The following is a 22,736-nucleotide window of genomic DNA, read 5'->3' as shown; positions in this document are numbered from 1 at the left end:
TCAGACATAAAAATATACACATTTCCCTCTTAAAGACATTGTCGGGAGGATTCTACAATGAGAAGGAAAAAAGAGTTCGTCTCCTTTATTTATAAGGTATAACTGAACCGATTTTACATGCTTGGGCAGCATTCGTGGTACGTAATTAGGGATAATTATATTGGATTATGTTAGATCTTGTTACGTTTGTCACAGGCAGGTGTGCTCAGGTCGTAGCGCGTCCCCTCCAACGCCACGCGGTCAAATCGCTGCAAAAAACGCCATTGCCACTACCATGAGATAAAATTTCATGAATGTCCACTGCAATATCGGCCAACCATTCAGATGTTTTCGCCATCTGGGAGCATTTCTAAGCAAAATATGCAGTGTTGAAGAAAACACAACGATGTTTGCAATGTACAGTCAAACACACTTTTCTTTATTATTTTCTTTTTTGCTAAATTCTCGAAGAGATGTAGTTTCCTCGTCCAATGAATAATAGTGCAATGGTGGGGGGTGGGGGTAGGTCTTCCCGCGAATTGGCAAAACGCGAAAAAAAAAGAACTGGAAACGTTGAATGACGGCAACATGAAACGATGCCATAAAACAGCATCACGCCTGTGCGCCAGACCACTCGCTAAACGACGATACAAGCCTATAAATAGCCCCCTCTTCTGGCACAAAGAATACACTTGGCTGGCACAGAGCAAGGCGGTAACACCCTGGCCCAGCACCTAACTACCTCATACCAAACGACCAGAACAGATCACTGGCTTTCGTGGACCAAGACACGTGTGCTCACTTCAGGTACTGGCATCCATCGCCTCTGTGCCACCTGGCGCCGGCAGGAGACTGCTGGGGTCGAGCCCCCGGAGGCCATCGAGGTGGACGTGGGACAGGGTGGGTGGGTGGGCAGCAGGGTAGATAGAAATATTTTGACAAGTCACGGCTATATACTGTCAGACTCGCCTCGCAGTCACATTACGCAAGGGAAGCAAGCTGGTATGTACATACAATACCGGCCAAGCGGCAATGTGGGTGGACGGGGGAGTGGAAGCCTTGGTCTTTGGATCACGTGATGGACTTGTGATCGACAGCTATTTCCCTTCCAGAAGAGAGCGCAGAGCTCGTATGACCGATCTATGGGTAATGCTGTGACCTTACACGCACACACCCAACTCCCCACCCACGAGATTTGGAGTAACGACTCGAAGCGCAGCGATGCTGAAATTATTTCAGTCCTGGGCGGGATTCGAACCAGGACCGCCGTAGTGACAGTCAGGGACTATCAACCGCGCCACCGAGTGTGAGTGTGAGTGCGTGTGTGTGTGTGTGTGTGTGTGTGTGTGTGTGTGTGTGTGTGTGTGTGTGTGTGTGTGCGCGCGCGCACGCACGGGTGTGAGGGGATTGTTCTAACAATTAATATCTGAACATACGGCAAATCTAAAGAAGAGAGGAAGGGGGGAGCACAAGGCGGGGACAGCAAAAGAGTGGAAATGAGAGCAGGGAGATGAGGGCAGCAGAAAAACACGCGCGCGTGTGTGTGCATACACATCATATTGGAGTAACAGTTTGAGTAGGATGGGAGGAGGGAAAGGGCAGAGGAAAATTTTATGGACGAAGAATTGGTAGAAGTGGAATTGCACAAACCGAAATAGGAACTGATGAATTGAACGAGAAGACGCGATCAAAAGTGAGAGAGAGAGAGAGAGAGAGAGAGAGAGCAGGCGTAGTTATAGAAGAGCAACGATACTTGCTGCCTCATGCACACATGCGGGTGGACGGGGAGTGAGGCAAAAGCATTGAAGGAGGAGCAGCCGCAGCCGCAGCGGGTTCTCGCACCCCGTCGTCCTCCCATTGCGCTGCGCACTTGAGACAGCAAGGCGTTCACTGCGTTCCACAAAACGCATTAATGAAGTGTATGTGTGTATATGTGTGTGTGTGTGCGTGTGCGCGCGCGCAACTAATTATGTGGTAAAGAAGCTCAATCCGCGTGGTTGTCTTCAACGATCATGCAATTACTCTATGGTTTTAGCCTAGAGTATATTATTTAAACCATTCAGTGTGTGTGTGTGTGTGTGTGTGTGTGTGTGTGCGTGCGTGTGTGTGTGTGTGTGCGTGTATAATGAATTTACAGTAACCCGCCGAAAAAGTATGATGTACTGTAATTCCTCGCGCGACTTTTCGTACACATGGACACAGACGCCGCCACCAACACAGCTGCCCAGCATAAAGTAGAACAGTCACCCGTCGTTCCAAATGTTGCTAAAGGTGATATTATCACGGGTTTCACCAGCGTCGATAGATGTGATTTCGTTTGAATAAAAATGACTTCGTTTAAAAAAAAAATTCTTCTTAAAAATCGCCCAAATGTCAAATTAACTTTGTCATATAGCAAAGCTGAATAATGAACAAAGATTGTAAACCTACACGAATGTTAGACACACTGTTGAAATGTTCTTAGATAACTAGATTTCTGTAAGCGAAGCCATATTCTAGTTATTCAAATGGATGTAGGATGCGAGGAAAAGCCCAGTGTGATAAAAACAAAGCAACACTGAAGTCGTCACCACCCAACGGCATTGCGAGGGCAACAACGTCGACACACTTTTCCTCCGTAACCGTCCCGCCCCACCTCACCTCACCCATGTTCAAATCATTTCCACCTAACGGTTAGCAGCAGACTGTTCTGCAAAGGAAACCCCCCCCCCAAGTCACAGACTTATGGTTTGATGTGATCAATACACAATCGACTTCGACATTACATTACCAACTTTGATTGTTTCGCATTAATTATTTCGCAGATTTCACATAACTGAAAAACGACGTTTACTTATTTTTATTACTAGCTTTCCCTAGTCCAACATGTCTCACACCCGAGGAAAAATAAAAACCTACAAGACATTTATACTTCCCGACAATGTTCACTGAAGCAGGGGACATTAGAAACAGATTTATTGCCCCATTCCAACAAATAATATACGGGGAATTCTCAAGTTAAAAACTACCTGGTAGGAAACTATTATCTAGTCAAGAATCAAAGAAAGCTATTGCCCCGCTGCTGTGCACCCAAGACACTTGAATATTAAGGGGTTATCACACTGGGATTACACGGGCTTACTAGCGCCGACAGTTGAGTGTTCGTTTGAGTGAAAACTACTTCGGTTACGATATTTATTTTTCCAAGTGTCCAAATATAACTTTCCATCATATTTAACAAAGCTGAATGATGGACATATTGCTGAAATGTTCTTAGAGTCTAGATATCTATGAGTGAAGTAATATTCTAGTTATTCAAATTGAGGTTGGAGGTAGGACGGGGAGGCAAAGTGGCCTAGTGTGTTAACCCCTGTACACAAATCAAAGGACCGCACCTCGATCCAACGACCTGTTGAACCGGTCCCCGCGAAATCATGAAGCTTTCAAAGCCGAAGCCCTGGTCAAGAGACCGGACACCAGCCAGCCACCACCACCACCTTGGACCCGCGTCTAAACATAAACCTTCATTTGTTTTGTGCGTTCAATCTTGGTCCCGTGCTGATACGCACGCGGTTTGGGGCCAACGACTAAGGTAAATAATCACGTAAGCTTTTTTCTTTTTGAGGCTGAACATGTGATGAGAAGTGCAAACCATCACGGGGTTTCCCGGGAACTCTGCCAAAAAAACACAGGATGACCTTCAGACCCAGCTAGGACAGCATAAAGTCAAACGAGACTAAGGTATAGCTTAGCACAAAATCGTCGAGCTAACGGGGAACACGACCGAATACAGTTTAATTTGCATACCCAACAGGAAAAAAAATGTACACCAACTTCGAAAAAAAATGCAAGGCAATGCTGATTTTCAATTTCAAAGGCTGACTGTCGCCGACGTGATGCATCGGCAAAGGAGAAAGCATACATAGCACTTCTGCTGACAACGGCCCCGGTTTTTTTGTATCACATTCCTTTCTCAAAGAAAATACAAGTGACAGTATATCAGCAGCATAATCTCTTACTCATCTTATGGCCCAAGCCCAATTCACGTGAAGTGTGGGATATTACCAAGGAAATTCTTCGCATTCTTCGCCATTATGCTTGTCAAATTTCTTAAGGCGCGAGCAAAATCAAAACTTCCGATATTGGCAATAATATCCCAGAATTCCGAACATTCCCTCACGGATGACCCAAAACCAATGTAATAAAGTCCTTTCTGAGTCTACAGACGATGTTGAAATAATTATGTAAATAGACAAATCAATAAAAGTTGTCATATCAATCTGTAACCAACATTTAGAGCGCCATTAATCTACTATAATAAAGTAGTAGCCTCTGTCTATCTGTTTGTTCACGAACTCCTAGGGTTTTGGAGATAGACCACCATAACCATATATATTCTGATACCCTATTCCTCCAGGTACTTGGATAATTATATCTAATTAAAAAAAAAAAAAAAAAAAAAAAAAAAGTTAGGGTTAAGGGTTAATGTTAGGTGGGGTATGGTTAGGTGAATGATTATTCACGAACCACTAGGTTTTTGCAGAGAGACACTTGTAACCATATATACTCTGAAACCTTATAACCTAAGGTACTTTAATAACTATCTTTCATTTGTCTGTTTGTTAGCTTTTTCACGAACTCCTAGGGTTTTGGAGATAGACCCCCACAACCATATATATTCTGATACCCCAGGTACTATTCTGATACTCCAGGTACTTGGACAACTACATTTCATTCAAAACTTTTTATTTTGATTAGGGTTAAAGTTAGGTGGGATATTGTTAGGTTAGGGATTATTCACGAACTCGCAGCAACGCGCGGGTACTTTGGCTAGTAGGTAAAGAAAATAGGTGAAAGGCCACCGCTTAGTTCGAACACGCTCGTGAACAATAGCTACTCGAGCCGCACTACTACCACCACCACCATCATCATCATAATTGTCAACAATGGAGATTGAGGCTCTACATTTACTCAACACACCTCTTATCCGCACCACCTCATTTGCCACCCGTATCGGTACTGAGGCATGATAAATACATTACCTGTGCACGTTACTCTTGGAGAAAAACAAAGTGGCTTAGATATAACGAGATTATCGAGCATGGAAGCAAAAGTGGGTCAGGGAAATGCGAGAACACGATGTTACTGCACTGCGGGGGTTAATTCACTGAACGAGATTATGGAGTTCTTACCCAATGTAAAAGTATGAAGCCATCACCAAATGAAACAAATATGAAACACTAAGACTTCTTAAAAATTTAAATTTTATTCTTTAGCAGCATTAGGCCTGAGAAGTCAGTAGATCCAGTGGTTGGTGAATTATGGGGGTCGATGTACCAACGTAGTGAAAGAGTGAAATACAAGCAGTCATTCAACAGTCCATCTACCTGGGAGTCTACCACAACGGGTTCCCATCGCCCAAGTGGATCCCATTGTTCCTATCAATTGAGACTACCTATCAAATTGAGGACCTGTCCATAAAATCTATGCTAGCTGACTTATATGATTGATACCCTCCCTCACGGATAAGGAATATCAGAAGTATGTACTTAAGAGTGAACCACAATTTCCACAAGCAAAGTATACAATATTTTGAAAAGAATTTTACATTTGTTTCTTTGCGTTTCTTTTTGAAAAATCCGAATAATTAATTCAGTTTTATTCTTTAGTGATTCAGGATGAGCTTTACATTTGTGGTTAACTTAATACAAAGTGAAGCAAGGTAACATTTTTTATATAATAACGATAAACATAAGTCGAGATTAGTGTGAAAAGAGCCATGGAATATTTTTTACACTACTGCATTGCGACTTGTTTAATTTAGTTTCGAACAAATAAATAATTTGAGTTGCATTTCCTATGTGTTGGTTCTTGGGCATTATGCCCAAGTCAGTTGTAAACATTATCGATAAAATTAAGTAGCTTTACTTCGTTTTGTTTAAATATGTAAAGTATTCTACATGAAACAATCGTGAAGTCTCTTACAAAGAAGCATCGCATGGAGTCACATCACGTACATTTACTGTATAAACAAACAAAAAAAAATCCGAAAAAGAGGAAAAATGACTTAGGCACTTTATGAGGGTAACGATAATAATGTAGGCGGTATTGAAGTTTAACAGCAACGGTTTTTTTTTTTTTTTTGAGTGATCCGGGTCATGAAGAGAAAAAAAGAATGGAATGTTGCACGAGAAGGTTTGGGGGAGGGGGGGTAAAGGGAACATCATAAGGTGGGGAAGCGTACGTGGTTGTTTTCTTGTAACTAGACGTAGGTGGGCCCGAACTGTCGGAGGTCTCAGCGTAGATGAACCACGGCAATTCTCCTGTAGTCCTGGATGTATTAGTTTCAGTGTGGTGGGATAAAACTGTATGTATAAGTTGCACCTTATGAGTGGCAAGTCACTGTCGTCATGGGACACCTCAAGGTGGGAGTGTGAGGGTGGGGGGCCGTGAAACCTCGAACGGCAGGATTGTTATAGGACAACCGTCCCCCCTAAGGTCAACCGTCACAATTTGAAATTATGATTGCTGTACAATCGCGGTTACATTTTCGGTGGTCCTGGCAGCTGTGTTGCCTGACGTATGACAAACATGCTGCCAAATTCTCAAGATTTCCGTTTTTACCATTCCTTGTTGCATACCTTCATACCTTCGCGTTCAGTTCATTCCTACTTAATAACCATTATGTTACTAATAGAGTCAAAACTGCAAAGGTGATCACCCTGTGTGTGTGTGTGTGTGTGATCTGTATCAAGGAAGCGTGCCACACGACTAAATGTTTAAAACCAAGTAATGTAACAAAAAGCATGCAATAGCTGATGCATAACACAACCAATACAAGCTCCCAAGTCAAAAATTATTTAAAGTTATAGTGACACCTATATTGTGGATTGGGTTGTCTTTGGCTGGGGCGATTCTCCCAAGTGAGCGATCGTCCATATATTCCACAGGATGAAGTGGGAGCACGGATTTCATTCAACGTGTGTGTGTGTGTGTGTGTGTGTGTGTGAGAGAGAGAAAGAGCGAGAGGGGAAATATTACAGACGATGTCCTAACGACAAGCGCCAAAGGGCAACAACACCATAATTCCAAGGCACCCGGCCAGCCCAGCTGAAACAGCAGCAGCAGCAGCAGCGTCGGCGGTGGTTGCAACAACAGCAAGAGGAGGCGGCCAGGAGAGCGCGTGACTGGGAACCTATGCCAACTGTACCAAACTCTTGTACATCCTGGCAAACATTGGCCGGGGTGGATAATATGCGAGTTGACGCACCTCCGGGCAGCCTCACGTAGCTATTGAGTTAGCTGCTTTGCCGCCATGCCCAACCATAGAAAGATAACGGAAGCTACTGTTTGGTCGGAAGACTCCAGACACAAATGTGTGGTGTGATTTTTTGACGAGTGGACTTCTTCCTATTGTGGGTCTTGTGCGGTGACCCGGTATGTGTAAACAGAACATATATTAAAATACATACAACATATATATCTGACTTTATATAAATACAGATACACGAATATGCTGTACGCGTATTTGCATAGTCGTAGTATTGCTGTGCTCATGCAACCTTTCTTTTCTTCCATCTTATCAAGATTTGCCTTGTTCATATGATGGATAGATTGGAAGGAAAACTATTCAGGCAGAAAATAGTTCTGATTGAGAGTTGTTTTAATAGCTCAAAAGTTTATTTTACAAATAGTAATAGTGGAATGGAACCATCGCACTGCCGTAGGCGGGCTGGGAAGGGGTGTGGAAGACGGTTGCAAGGTATTCTTAGGCTAGCACAGAGTGCTGAGTAATGCCACAGATTACTTAGGGGCACAGGCTTGTTGAGACATGGGTGTTCGCAATGGTGACAACATTCGACCATTTATGAAGTCCCTTTATGGCTTGAATCTAATAGTAATTACACGCACGGGCTTGTTGAGACATGGGTGTTCGCAATGGTGACAATTTATTAAATTCCTTTATGGGTTTAATCTAATAGCAATTACACGCACAATTTCTTCTTCTGTTCCTTGCAGTTCTACCATCCTGTATTTTACCCCCATGACCCGTGGGTGGGTGGAAGGGGGGGGGCCTTTTTTGAAGCAGTACAACAAACTTGAGCAAAGACCCCATTCCACGGTTAACAACGGGTACAATAACGCAGACTTCAAGGAATCGGCGGCAATGCTTTACTTCCAAATGTAAAAAGAAAACGTAACATATGCAATGCCTTTAAACTATCTCCGTCAGACCTCGGTGGGAACAATGTGCATTAATTTTGTGACTCAGATTAAACGATAGCAACACTGTGTGCTGGGAAAAGACTACACCATACCGTATTACGGTCACAATCCAGTATCACAAAATAAGGCTTCCACACTTCCGTATCACAACATCGTCACCATCCCGCACCACATCAAGACGTCATAATACAGTATCATATCACCATCCCGTATCACAATAGATGTTAACTCTGTAGGAGTATACATTGAGTGCCATGCGGAATAGTCGTCTACTGCATCTAGGGTACAAGTGGGCACTGTACCTGCCTTGATTGCCCAGTGTCAGGTGCCATCGATCCGGTATGGCGCGCGCGCGCAAACACATACAGGAGGGGTTAGTTGCTTCAGGGCAGACATTATCTTTTATCATGGTCATATGGGAATAAACTTCATTCCCCAAACTAGATTAGAGAGTCTTTTCGGCCAGACAGATACCTTCCAAACTAATCACTATTTATTTTTATCTTGAAGAAAATTCCTCAGAAAAATCCTGCCAATTTTCCATCAATGTCGACTAATTATTCTACCCAGCTGCGGGGAAGTTGGGTACCAGAACCGATTCTCAGTGGATCAGAACCCCATCTTGTCCACAGATCCCCTCACCTCCCCTACCACCCCCTTCAGACGAACTAAATAGTCTGGAATAAAAGTTGAAGACAAGAGACATACAGACACACCAGCGCACCAAAAAACAATGTTCACGTGAACACAAATCGGGGCAGATGCTCACTGTCCTACAAACCACATGACAAAGACAGAGTCTACTTCTGCAAAATAACAAGGAATTTGACGGTTGGCCAGGCCTTCAAACGTTCCAATGAGGATTTTTGGAGAAAAAGAAGCTAACACGTCCATCCTACTAAGCCAGGTTTTTTCTAAGTGTACAGTGCTAGCATAACAGCCTTTTATATAATATTTACACACACAAACACTGACGAGGTGGTAAAAATATGGACGGGGAGGGGTTGGGTGTGCGGGCACGGTACAATAGGCGACCAGGGCACATCATCCGAATGATTTATTTTTAATCTATGGCTCACCTCGTAACTACAACGCCTTAGGACCCGAGTTCGACCTCAACAGCCCTAGTGAGATCATCATCTATGGGGATGTCGGGATTGTGGTGAATAGGCCCGGGTTCGTAAACAGACGCTCCTGATAGGTGAAGCCCCTGTCGCGTCTTGTGTGGCCCTGGAGCTTGAGATACCGACCTGATGTGATACTATCAAACAAGACGCTCCTCCTCAAGTTCGGGGAAGCACCCAGTGGTAGTGAAACGCGGCGCCTCCAAGTCGGCTTGCCGAGTCAGCATGACGAATTCTTAGAAGCAAACAACCCCACACCCAACTTTTGTGACCTCATCGTCGTCTCTCCAAGTTCTGCAGACACAGGGGTCTTGGTCGGTCATGGTCCCCCTCAGGTCCGAACCCTCCCCCCCCCGGGATTATAATAAAACTGTCATCAATGTATTCATAGGATTCAAGAAATATACAAAGCGTGTACAGTTCACCCAGAGACCCTATGTCCAAGTTGGAAAATCATTTGTAGAAAAGTTCATATTTATGTTGTGTAGCCTATTATATACAAATATATCTACACACACACACACTAACAGGAAAGAAGCCACCGTTCTTGTTCCTCCGGCCGTGGCAATACACGGCGTTCCACAGTATATGTAAACAACTGACGACATCGCGTAGGGCAAGGTCACCTTCCAGGGAGGAGGACAATGAGGAGGAGGAGGAGGAGGAGGCATAACGAGCCTGGGCACACGAGGCTGCGCTGTCTCCATGCGCACGGAGGACCAAAATCTCTCCCGATCCGCTGCACAACCGCCGTATACTAGCGGGTACGAGAAAACGCAAAGGTCACCGCACCCCCATCCCTCCCCCAAGCACATCTAAGGGATCTGGAATCCCACTTGACGCGAGCCGGCTCTTGACCTGTCTATTCCTGTGGTATGATTTATAATTTTATTCTGGTTAGCAACGCTAACTGGTGTTGACAGATGCGCAGTCCAGGACCTATATTTTATGATGCACTCGTCAATCAAGTGATTGGTCTAGCGTAGCTATAACCGATTCCCTCAAATTGTTCACTGTGTACGCTAGACCGCCAAAATAAGGCGTTTCCAACAAACTGGTAAGGGTAGAAATATAGATATGAATTTGCTACGTGCTGTATCGATTTTGCAAATCCCTCAATTTTATAATGCATGTTAATAGGACAATTTTACCACATTCTATATATATGTATATATATATATATATATATATATATATATATATATATATATATATATATATATATAATGTGGTAAAAATGAGAAACAAAGTACACAAATCTAGCAGGTCAAAATCACAACTCCAAAACGTTGGTTCTTGGATGGATTAAACATGACAAATCTCTACAAAATATCATGCGTGATTTCTGAATGGTAGACGAGAGTTGCATTACATGTCGACTTTATGAGCAGCATGTTGCACTTAACGTGCAACACGCACACGAACATACGCACACTGTTGCTTCTATGCCGCGGTTTAAGTATTTTGTCTGCTTATTGATTGGGAGGAGAAATGTTTGAGATACAGTATCCCTTGCAAATACAACAATGTGCTGGAATTCAAAGCACACCCTGAGAACGCTACTTGGCGTTCCAGTCACAGACGAGACGACCGGACTCCCAGCGGCAAGACGTCCGAGCCAAAACTCGGCCTCTGGAACCTGTCCAAGCTGCAACGAGGAAGTTGTTGCCATACATAGAAAAAGCGTCGTCCCTTTGACAACAAAACTCCCAAAACAATAATAAGTAAATAAACAAATAAAATAAATAATGACAACAAAATAATAACTAGTTTTCGTTATCAACATCTACTTTTACGTACTGTGCCATAAATAATAAAAAAAATTACATACCCTGTGCACATTTTATGCGCATTCGCTGTGTGCACATGAGTAGCTGTACTCAACTATACACGTGTTCTCAGCCGTAGTCAAGACTGTTCCACGACGCTAATTCCAATACATCTTCAACGGCCCCTGTGTAACAAGATAATGGCGTTCTGCGAGCTTATCAAACGTGTACTTTGCTTGGGACGACAGCTACCCCCCCACCACCACCACCACCGGCGTCGACTTCAAACTTGAGAGCCTAACCGCCACCGCATGACCGATCGATCGATACATGTAACATTCCAACCGATTTGACCAAAACGCGATTCGGCACGCGAGCTCACTGTATGAATCACTTTCACATAGAGCAGTGGTTCCCAAGCTGGGGGTAACTTACCCCCCGGGGGTAATTTAACCAATTTTCGGGGGTGATAGAGGGGTGACAAAAATAATAAGAATTCTGAAAATCAAGAAGCCAAGAATTCCTCCACTAGCTTCAAAGCCAGCAACTCCATCCATCCCACTGATGTTCTCTACATCTTTGGTAGTTCATTAGAAATGCACAAAGATCAAATACAATAAATAAACGAAAATATCTCTAAAGTTTTAATCTACCATATATATCAATATTGACTACATTTTGTGAAAGGGGTAACATGCTTAATATGGCATGTTAAATTAGGTAACAAACTGAAAAAGTTTGGGAACCACTGGCAGAGAGAGAGAGAGAGAAAACACGTCAGGCGATGATACACTTACAAATTTGGAAGCTCCTGAAAACTAAGGGTTCAGTTTAATGATAAATACTTTCATGTATTTTTTTCCTTGCCTGGGACAATTATTCTTCAAAAGAGCAAAAAATAGGACAGTTATTGTTCAAAAGAGGCAATTGGGGCCCTGTTCTTCGAAAGCTCTTAAATTAGTTACAAAATTATGTAAATATTCAATATGAACGATAACAGTCCTCCCATGGGCCTAGTCACTGCACGGTTTGCTCAAACTTGTGAGCACTAAATATTGTTGCATTCGATACAACAATTTCATTTAGCAAACAGACACGTTTATGTATTTTCGGCACAAAATCTACACCGGGCTCATGAAGCTGAGGAGAAATAAGCAATTTGGCGAACTGCAATAATTATAATGCCAGAGCAAAAACGTAAAGAACAAAGAATGTAGAGCAGAGGAAACTGGAAAAAATGGCCGCGAGTAGACTAACATGCTGCGATGATGTACACACACAAAACATCATAATAGAAATAAACAAGTTCTTTGCATTGTATGTATACCAACAGCACTAATGTGTTATAACGGGTCGAGACTGAGGCATAAGGCGTTCAGCGACGCTGCTGAACCTAACGAAACAAACTGGAAGTAACCACAAAGAGCGTCACGCTATCAAAGGGTAAGGAATGGGGGGCGTCTTATGTTGTATGGTGGGGAGTATTTATTTGCCATCGTTAGGGAATAGAAATATATCACACCAAAAATAGAGAAGGTGAAAAAACAACACAACGACGCGACGCCACTCCACATCGGGATAATCCCCGTCCAATTCGATGCACGAGTGCACGCGCACACAAACGAGAAAAAAACATTATCATGTGCCTATTAAAAAATCTTTACATCTTCATTAAGTGTTCATTCAAAACTAATTAGGCATGTCCCTTGCAACACTATGGTGTACTACATGGCTTTTGTTTTTGGTTCCCCGGTTATATGCAGATGCAGAGCGATTTCCAAATTACTCTGCATTCTTTCTGCCTCCACTTACAAGGACACTTGTATACTTTTACATATCCATGTGGCCCTGTCACCAAGGCTCGAAGCGCTGACAACATAAGAACGAGAGACTGCAAGAGACCGTAAGGCTAGGCAGATCCATGTCCATTACCACCCATCATCCCTACCCATAAAGTGATCTGATTTTCTCTCAAAACGAGTAATAGTTTCAGCGCTCGCTACATGGTTGCTACAAAACCTTTCAGACGAGATTATGAACCAACATAAATTCGCCCGTATCTCAGCTAGCATATAATCTACAAAGCTCCCCGCCTCGTCAACGAGAATAAATCTATTGCGTAAGCCTTCAGTGCCGAAGATGGATGTCTGAGCAACGAGTATTTACGTAATACTGGCAATCTAGTCTTGAGCACTTTCGGACTTGGCTCCTGGTGGCTCACGTGCATCTGAATAAACGACACTAAGTATATAGGAAGGTGTGTGTGTATCAGTCTTCTAGCCTTGTTCAATACCAACCATTCATACCTATGGTTCTGTTCACACTATCGGTTTAAACAGCGGCGGTTCAATTACAATGTAAGTTGGTGGAAATGTCCACGCACAACCGCGGAATTTAACCTCGACTATGCGGTACAGCCACGGTCTAAGCCGCAAGTGTGAACAATGGCCTGCACACAATTTCCTAATTATCTACGTACATTACTAGTTTTCTTTCACTTTTCACATACCAAGATAGTTCAGCGGTTCTGATGCCCTCTCCGTCTGTGTTTTAACCAAGAGCCCTGTCCAATTATCCGATCTTGTAGCAACCAAACAAGTACAACACCGACCATCGGCGGAGCTCGCCAACTCCATCAGACATCTTCATCGTCACTGTCACTTTGACGCGACATACGAGAAAGAGAACAGCAGTCCGGCGCTTACTTTCTGGACGCCAGACGGTTGAGAGGGGGGGGGGGTGAGAGCAACAGGATTAAGCACCTCTGCTACCTTTCCTTGAACTGGTCAAAAGATGGGTGTTTATTCTTGAACTTTTACCATATCTGGTGCTTATAATGATAATATTATTCTTTTGTTAACAACTTATTTATGATTTATTATAAATTAACCGAAACTAGGTACCTAATCTTAAACTGAATGAACCTCTGGTGCATCATAACTGATCTGGGGGATGTTCGTGTCTTTATCGATAACCAGCCTCTTGGGAATAATATTGCGCCGTGGCGTTATTGAAGTGGTACAGGAGATGAAATGCGGAAGGCAGAGAGGAAGGGAAACTGCCCTACTGTGGATGTTCTGTCTTGCTCCATTGCTTAGCCCGGGCAGTGGGCGGGAGACGGGGGTAACCCATCATCCACGAGGAGCTGAGAGGGGACAAGGATGGCTGATGGGAGAGTGGGTGCGTGCCTTTGACTTTGCTACCTCTTTTGTTGGGGGTGAAGAAGCCTTTGCGATGTAGATATAGACAGGAGAGGAAGGGTCATTGTTTTCTACATCCTCCTTTCAGTGGACAAGAACAATCACAAAATGATCGAGTGAATCTGGTCCGTATGGGATGTTACCTAAGACCGTGAAGTAATGGCTGCATAAAACTAGCAAGTGGTGGCACTTTACGCAACGGCTGAGCGTGCAAAAATGGCGATGTAACGTGTTTTTTTTCTTTTTTTCTTTTTCTTAACCAATTTCCAACGTTACTTGACGGCTGCAGTGACAACTAGTCATTACTGTTATTAACTACATTGTTGAACTATCGGTACACTGTAGCGAGGAGGAGGAAGAGGAGCGTTCTCCTGACGAAGATGTAGGCGAAATAACCACTCTAATCAAGCACTTGAGCGACAGGCCCCACGCCCCTCTGACACCGAAACGTCTTAGTAGGTGTTAAATTATAATTATGACGACACATTTATGATAACGTGCCTAGTGGCAATGGCATTGTCGACAGCGTAAACTAAAAACCCTACAAAAAGGTGATGGTGCCCCGGAGAATCGGTACCACGTGGGTTGAGGCGCATTAAAACACGGAAGCAGAGGGAAACATGGTGATAAAGTTGGTGCAAATGTGGTGATTAGATGACGTGGCAGCGTCAATAACGGAAAAAACAATCCATAGACTGCAAGTGGTGGCAGGACAGCACTCACGCAGCTTGGTATGCTGGCAGGAATGACGCAGTGAGCGTCAGTCTACGAATTATCAAGGAAAACCTTATTCAAATGCATGTGCGCACACGCGCACAAACCGCCCAAAACTGCTCTAGGTCCCTGTCATCTTTGGGAAGAAGGATGGCAGGGACATGCTTCTATGTCACTGGGTAGCTGCAAAATCGGTAATAGGAGAGCAGCTGCAGTTTGTCAGTATACGAGGGGAAAATACACACACACACACATTATATATATATATATATAAATATATATATATATATAAATATATATATATATATATATATATATATATATATATATATATATATATATATATATAGAGTGACAAACCTTGAGCCTGGCCCAGAGACCAGTCTGAAGAGACGGGGTCCCGATCTTTGAAGAATGACAGGATGAGTTATCTTTGTATGTCTGATCAAGGCCAAGACAAGCGCCTCTTGATTCAGAAAGGCAAATCTACTGAGTTCCTGTCTTGAACCTTCATGTCAAGATATGCCACGAACCAAGCAGTTACCACCTAGGACGATTTTGCACAGCCTCCAATGCCAAGGTGGTGGATTTATACACTCCCCAGATCCTTGGGAGTTTCAGGTTTTAAAGTCAATGCTTAATCTCCTCTTGTAAGTCTCTGTGGTGGGTAGGGATGTGGGAGGGTGAATATGTATTTCTGTACTTAAATCAGACTTGTCACTTTTGGTGGAGGGCTACCAGCAACTGTCATATCCACAAAATTCTTACATGGGTGGCAAATGAGGCACGGCCATGTAGTCCCCTGGTCTGGTGTGAACCTCCAGTGGAGGACCCTACAGAACTACAGGGTTTACTAGAAAGCAAAGTTCTTTGGAACCAATCACAGCTTTATGGTTGCAGACTTGAGCAGAGTGTAAAATCCAAGAAAATCCACATGTGCTGTACACCGAAATTTCATCTGGGAAAGCTCAGGAACGATGTGTATACTCAGGAGTCTGAAATAAACAGTTTGGTGCCCTAGAGAATGCTGAACAACTGTATAATACTTATGAAAGTGAAATTTTGATAGCTGCTGGGAAGTGCACTGGATTGTCCAAGGTAGAGTGGTGTGGTGTCACACATTTTGAGAACAGGGACGAATCATGTTGCCAGACGCTGGAGGACTGGACCAATACACAACTCAAACAGCTAATACTTTTGAGGGATAACGAGAGGTCAATCAATCAATCCATTCCCCCAGGTCTCTTGTGGAGATCTACAGCACCAAGGTAACCAACTACAGCCACTAGGCAGGCCCATGGGTTGCTCAGAGCACAAATGTGCTGTCTTAGGATTGCTAGTGTGGGGCATATTAGGATGTAGTGTTTTTGTGTGATGGTTGCATCTGCAGCATTTTGATTCAGCAATCAGGCCTATTCTGTGTTGATACGGTTTTAATGTTGGATGGTGTCCTGAATGCAAACATTCCAGTGTGGTTCTTACTCCTATTGAGGGGCTTTTCTGTGTGTTGATATCCCTTCAAGACCTAGCATCAGAAAAAAGATTACGAAGGCGGAGCATGCCGACAGGAGACCTTTTGGTCCATATCTAGGTCAGATGCAGAAAAAAAAAAAAAAAATCACAAAAAATAAACAAAAACTATAATAATGTAAATAACAAATAAAATGCATAAATAAATGCATAGGTATAGTTAAATAATAAACAAACAGGTAAATAGTAAATGATAATAAATTGACATTAATAATAAATGAAAATCAAACAAATGATAAAAAAAAAATAATATAAAATAAATTATACTTATTACAGCATCTTGCTTACGTGTTTATCTAAATGATTCTTAAAGCTTCGAACTGAACTACATTGCACTACCTGTGCAGGAAGTTTATTCCATTCATTAACTACATGGTTGGCAAAGTTGTTTCTACCTACTTCCAAATTGAATCTATTTCCAGACATCAGCCCTACAGAGAAAACTCCATGACAAGCAAGAACCACACTAAACACACTGTTCAGGCCCCAACCAGCTTTAAAACAATATAAACATAAATGACTTCGTCACGAGTGGTAATTGCAGCAGATGCAATTACCACATTGAAGGCAGTGAACAACTCATCTTACACTGCCTTACTCTAGCCTTAAACCCACTTCACCCTGGTCCAAATTCTTACCAAATGTTATAAATTTGAACAGAAGACTTACCGGTAAGATACAGTATTCTATATTTCTTACATACATATACCAAGGCTTTTTCCCCCTTCCAAGGGAGGTAGCCAAAAAGGTAAAGGCATAAAAACACTCCCACCCATTTCATCCCTAAATACACTCCACACCCCTCCCACCCTTCCTCTTATCTGAGCACCTCCTGGATGACGGGTCATCCCTGCACCCCGCCCACCGCCCTGGGTCAGAAGCAGTGTCGCAAGACACAGTACATCCACAGCAAGGCCGCTTCATTTAATCGGCGACCCCCCCTCTCCGTCCCCCTTTGCATATAAGGCGAGGACGGGGAGAAATCCCTTCGGGCTGCGTCAAATTTACTCACACATACTACCCCACCCCCCCGCCCATTCCTCCTCATGCAGTCACAACATCATCCATATACAACCATTCTCCACTCACCTCTGTCTTCCGTCCTCTCCCTTCCTTCCTCAACAGACATTCCCCTCTTCCCCAAAGCCCCCTTCACCCCATCCATCCACCTCATCCTAGGACGTCCCCTCATGTTCACTCCCTCCACATCTGCCTTCCATAGCTCTTTTACTAGTCTTTCTTCACTCATTCTTTCCAGGTGTCCAAACCATCCTAATACTCTTTCATCAACCCTATCTCCCAAATCCTTTTTCACCCGTTCTCCTCCTCACCTCCTCATTTCTCACCCTATCCAGCCTAGTAACCCCCACCATACTTCTCAGACACCTCATCTCAAACACATTCAAACTCCTTCTCTCTTCTTCTCTTATGTTCCACGTTTCTGCCCCATACAGTGCTGTTGGCACAATCACTCCTTCATACAGTCTCCTCTTCGCATCCATTCCCAAATGTCTATTCCTCATTACACTCTTTAAACCACCAAGGCATTTACTCGCTTCTCTCAATCTACATTCTACCTCCACCTTCACTACACCTTTTCCTGCTACACTTGCACCCAAGTATCTAAAACTATCCACTTCCTCCAGTCGCTCTCCCTTAATGTTCACTTCCAGTCTACTGCCACTTTCACCCCTTGTACATCTCATCACCTTACTTTTACCCACATTTATCTTTAGCTTTCTTCTATCACATACTCTCCCAAACTCTGCCACCAGCTTCCTCAATCCCTCCTCTGACCCTGCCACAAGCGCAGTGTCCTCCGCAAACAACAGCTGGCTCACCTCCCACTTTTCTCCATTTTCTTTAACCATCTCCAATCCCTGACTCACTACCCTAGCATTCACCTCTCGCACCACCCCATCCATGTATAAGTTGAACAGCCAGGGCGACATAACGCATCCTTGACGAAGTCCCACCTTTACTTCAAACCACTCACTCTCTCCATTTCTAATCCTAACACATGCTCTACTACTCTCATAAAAACTCTTGACAGCTCCCAAAAGCTTTCCTCCTATCCCATAAATCTGCATAACCTCCCACAGTGCCTTTCTGTCTACCCTATCATAAGCCTTTTCCAGATCCATAAAAGCCCAAAAAACATCCTTCCCCTTTCCTATAGCTTTCTCACATATCTGTCTTACCACAAAGATCTGATCTACACAACCTCTACCCGTCCTAAATCCACACTGTTCCTCACCAATTACTCCTTCTGTTCCTCTCCTAATCCTCTCAATTAAGATCCTCCCATAAGCCTTCCCTACTACACTCAACAGGCTAATCCCTCTGAAATTACTACATTCACACTTGTCCCCTTTTCCCTTGTAAAGAGGAACTATACAGGCACTACTCCAGTCCTCCGGTACTCTACCCTCTCTCCAGCAAACATTAAATAACCTCACCAACCAGTCCACCATCACTGAACCTCCCTTTTTCAGACATTCTGCATGACATCCATCCAGACCAGGTGCCTTACCTGCTTTCATCATCTTTACAACTGCCTTCACCTCATCCTTCCTTATTTCTCCTCATTCATCACTCATTTTCTTCGCATTTCCCACTGCAGCTATCTTTCCTTCCCTATCCTCCTTCACATTCAGCAACTCCCTAAAATATTCTGCCCATCTTCCCCTCACTGCCATCTCTTCCATTATCAACTCTCCATCTGTACCTTTTACCTTTTCTTCTCTACTTGATTCGCCTCCTCTTCCTCTCTTAATTTCTTTCCAAAACATCTTTTTATTACTTTCAAAATTTTCTGTCATACTCCTACCCCATTTCACATCTGCTCTCCTCTTTGCCTCCTTTACCTTTTGCTTTACTTCTCTTTTTCTTTTCTTTGTACGTCTCATATTTCTTAAGTTCAATAAGTATCAAACATTCAAATATCTTGATACATCCAATAAGCTTTGATATATAATGCTAATATTTTAAACAAAAGATAATAACTGATGTTGCTTCTACTAGGTGGATTCTCAATGATTAAACAACTGGCCCAGAGTGAAGTAGCCTTTAACCAGACATCACGATCTTCAATGAATGCTGTTTAGTAACCTGGGGGCTATCAAGTCCCTGGACGCTGTGGGTCTTCTACACCTGGAGAAATGGATGAATTGATTGATGAAGCCACATGAAGATGAGCTCCAGGTTTTTAAATCCACAAGAGAATTGCCCAAGATTTGCACCCTTTGTAATGGTATGTATCTACACTTCATGCATTCATTGCTTAATATATCTGTTTATTGGCATTCTGGAAAGTCCTTGTTATAGTACCACTGATTGCAATGGTCATTACTGTACAGTGCAGTGTGCAGCTCCAAGTTCCTGATTTGAGTCCTCCCCCCCCCCCCCCAACACACTGGCTGAAACCACATCTTGAAGTATTTTCTACAATTTATATACATGGACATTTTGCTGCCATATTTTCACCCTAGCAATTTTTTTACTGCCTCTTATTTCCTGACTACATTTCTAAAGGAGATTAACCCTTATTATATTAGTTTTAACAAATTTATTTAAGGATTATGCAACTTTCACCACAAATTGAACTTTGTATCTCATCAAGTTACCAAGACTTCTTCCATGAGATTTTTACATGCAATCCTTCAATTAATATTCAACCACTGACAACTAATTAAATCCCTCAGCTCCTCAAGTAAATTTGCTGACTGGGTATAGTATAGAATAGTACATTAACTTTGTATCACTTACTCTCATGGTGCATGTGATCAATATCATATCAATGGTGGTCCAGTGAATTGGACAGCAAAGACTACTATCCATGTTCAGTACCAATCAAGCCACTGGTGTCTATTTGAAGGATGTTGCCACAGGATCTAGACCAAGCCTAAGGTTCCAATTCACTTCAACTGCATTTCCTCTATCTTTTCATATAGAGATGACAACTGGGAACTGTTTGCCTCCAACTACTTTCAGTCAGTGACAAAAACCCTACCATATCAATACATGGACAACAGTACAAAATTTCCCAGAGGTCAAAAAGATCCCTCAAGAGCCATTGCCAACCATCGTAGGTCTGCACGTTTCTAGTCAGTTAAGCTCAAGATAACAATTATAATGTCCATTTCTATGAATACATCCTATCAGGCAATCATAGCTATTGCCCTTTCCCAATCTTCCTACATATTTTTTTTCCAAAGCCATCTGGGTGGCAAGAATAAGGTTTAATGGTTTATTTTTGCCAAACTGTATGGAAGTAGTTTGCATAAATATGCCTCTTTATTGGTATTCTGGGATCTCCTTGTTATGGTACCACTGATTGCAATCATAACGAGGCCATTACTTTACAGAGCAGTGGGCAACACAGATAAACCAAGTGTCCCAAGTTCCTGATTTGACCCCCCACATACAGTATACACCCAACAGATACACAAAACCCAGAGTGGTTAGTAGCAGCAAGTACCCCTCTCAATCTTGCTCATTTTCTGCCCCCCCAAAGATTTAGATAGAGGGCATTGTAATTTGTTATTTATTTTCACTGTCCTTATTTCAGTTTCAATACATGGATATAGACAACTTTGTCTCAACTTTACATACATCTTTAACTCTTTCATTTCAATTCAAGGATGTAATTTCTTTCTAACTTCCAGATTATTAATCATTATCTGCAGTGTTCTCATTTTTTCTTCACATATCTAGTGTTCAGAAACTTCAATTATGGATATATCTTGCAATTTCTGCTTACTGGTTTATTTTCTAGCACTCAGGCTGAAACCCTGACAAAACATTACGACACCTTTACAATAATATACTTCTTCCATATCCAGCAGTTTTGGAGATTACCTAACCTGATGTTAACATACACGAGATGTACAAAAATTCCAAATGATGGACAGTATAAAAGAGGGTTTATTTAAACCAGACTGAAGAAGTGGGTACCAATATGAGATCTAAGTGAAAATTTCAAGATAAATGGAATAACAAGTGGGAATCCCCTTAACATCAAAGACAACTGCCACAACCTGGGAAGACTTTTGAAGTACAAATGGGGAATCATTCAATAAGTTAAAAGGCAATGATCACTGTAATAATGGTTTTCAAGGCCAGAATTTACCCACTAATTATGTAAGTGGGGGGCATAATATGTACCAGTGCAGCCTTACTACTCCTATCCTGTACCTACAAATGCTTTGTATTTAGCAACAAGGTTACCTAGGTAATTTTAGTGAATGGAGGAAAAAATAAATTAAACTGTGGTAAGCATTTCTATTCACTTTCTTTCTCCTTCAAGTGAGAATGGTATCTTGCCACTCTTAGCAATTCATTACCACTCAATTACAGTAATTATGTAGTCTAATCAGTTTCTTTAAGCATTCAACATCCACTAGATAACTTTTTAAGTTGTTAACTACATATCACACCAGTAATGTGGTTTCACTCCCAAACATAGTAATGTGTCATTAAATACATGATACACAAAATTAAAATCCCAAGTGAATTCAAAACCAAGATATTTGGCAAAGCCAAAAGGGCTTGGTTCCCCTAACACGCAAATACATTTTTCATTTTCTTCTTTTTTGCACTTGAAAGATCTATTTTTTCCTATGGAATGGTTGGGTAATGTTAAGGTAGGTTAGGAGCTATTGGACAACAAAATTTCATGAAAAATATCCATGTTTACATGCTTCTGCAATCGTTCTGACAAGAGACATGACAACAAAGACAACTCCCTTTCTGTAGAGGTAAAATTCCATAATCATGCATATATATTTAACATGAAACTTGTCCAATAGTTCCTAACCTAATGCAACCTAAAGTAACCATTCCATAGAAAAAAAATAGATATTTCAAGTGCAAACAAAAAATATTTTTTTGCGTGTGATACTGGAAGAACCCCCATTGAGAACAATTAAGAAAATACATCTACTTGCAGTTAAACGGGTCATCTCACAAACATCCTATCATCTTAACAGCTAATCCTGTTTTATGTGATATAATTAAATCATTAACAAGACTTCATTACTCTCTCAATTCAAACTAAATTTAAAATTTCCCCAGGATTGTGATCACAAACGTAACGGCATCATAACGTTACATCACAATTCAGACTCTACAGCCTCTCTACTTTGTTTTTCATACCTTTCCACTATGGCTGCCGTTATCTGTCTCTCCTCACAACCATTGCCGATAACAAGTAT

The 22,736-nt window shown here is 42.3% G+C and overlaps 1 protein-coding gene and 1 long non-coding RNA gene across 2 annotated transcripts in view; one reads left to right on the top strand and one right to left on the bottom strand.

Moving 5' to 3' along the window:
* Nucleotides 1-22,668, top strand: LOC143038688 (uncharacterized). The gene is made up of 3 exons (XR_012967595.1): nucleotides 1-786; nucleotides 19,546-19,774; nucleotides 21,366-22,668. It is a non-coding gene; the product is annotated as an uncharacterized LOC143038688 (long non-coding RNA).
* LOC143038686 (protein phosphatase PTC7 homolog) overlaps nucleotides 1-22,736 on the bottom strand; it is a 104,742-nt gene that overhangs the window by 81,302 nt on the left and 704 nt on the right. The gene's annotated exons all lie outside the window — the stretch shown is intronic.

The sequence above is a fragment of the Oratosquilla oratoria genome, chromosome 24 (genome assembly GCF_046742065.1).
Source record: "Oratosquilla oratoria isolate Oo_2021 chromosome 24, ASM4674206v1, whole genome shotgun sequence".
Taxonomy (NCBI): Eukaryota; Metazoa; Arthropoda; class Malacostraca; order Stomatopoda; family Squillidae; genus Oratosquilla; species Oratosquilla oratoria.
This window is presented reverse-complemented; position numbering and strand designations above follow the sequence as displayed.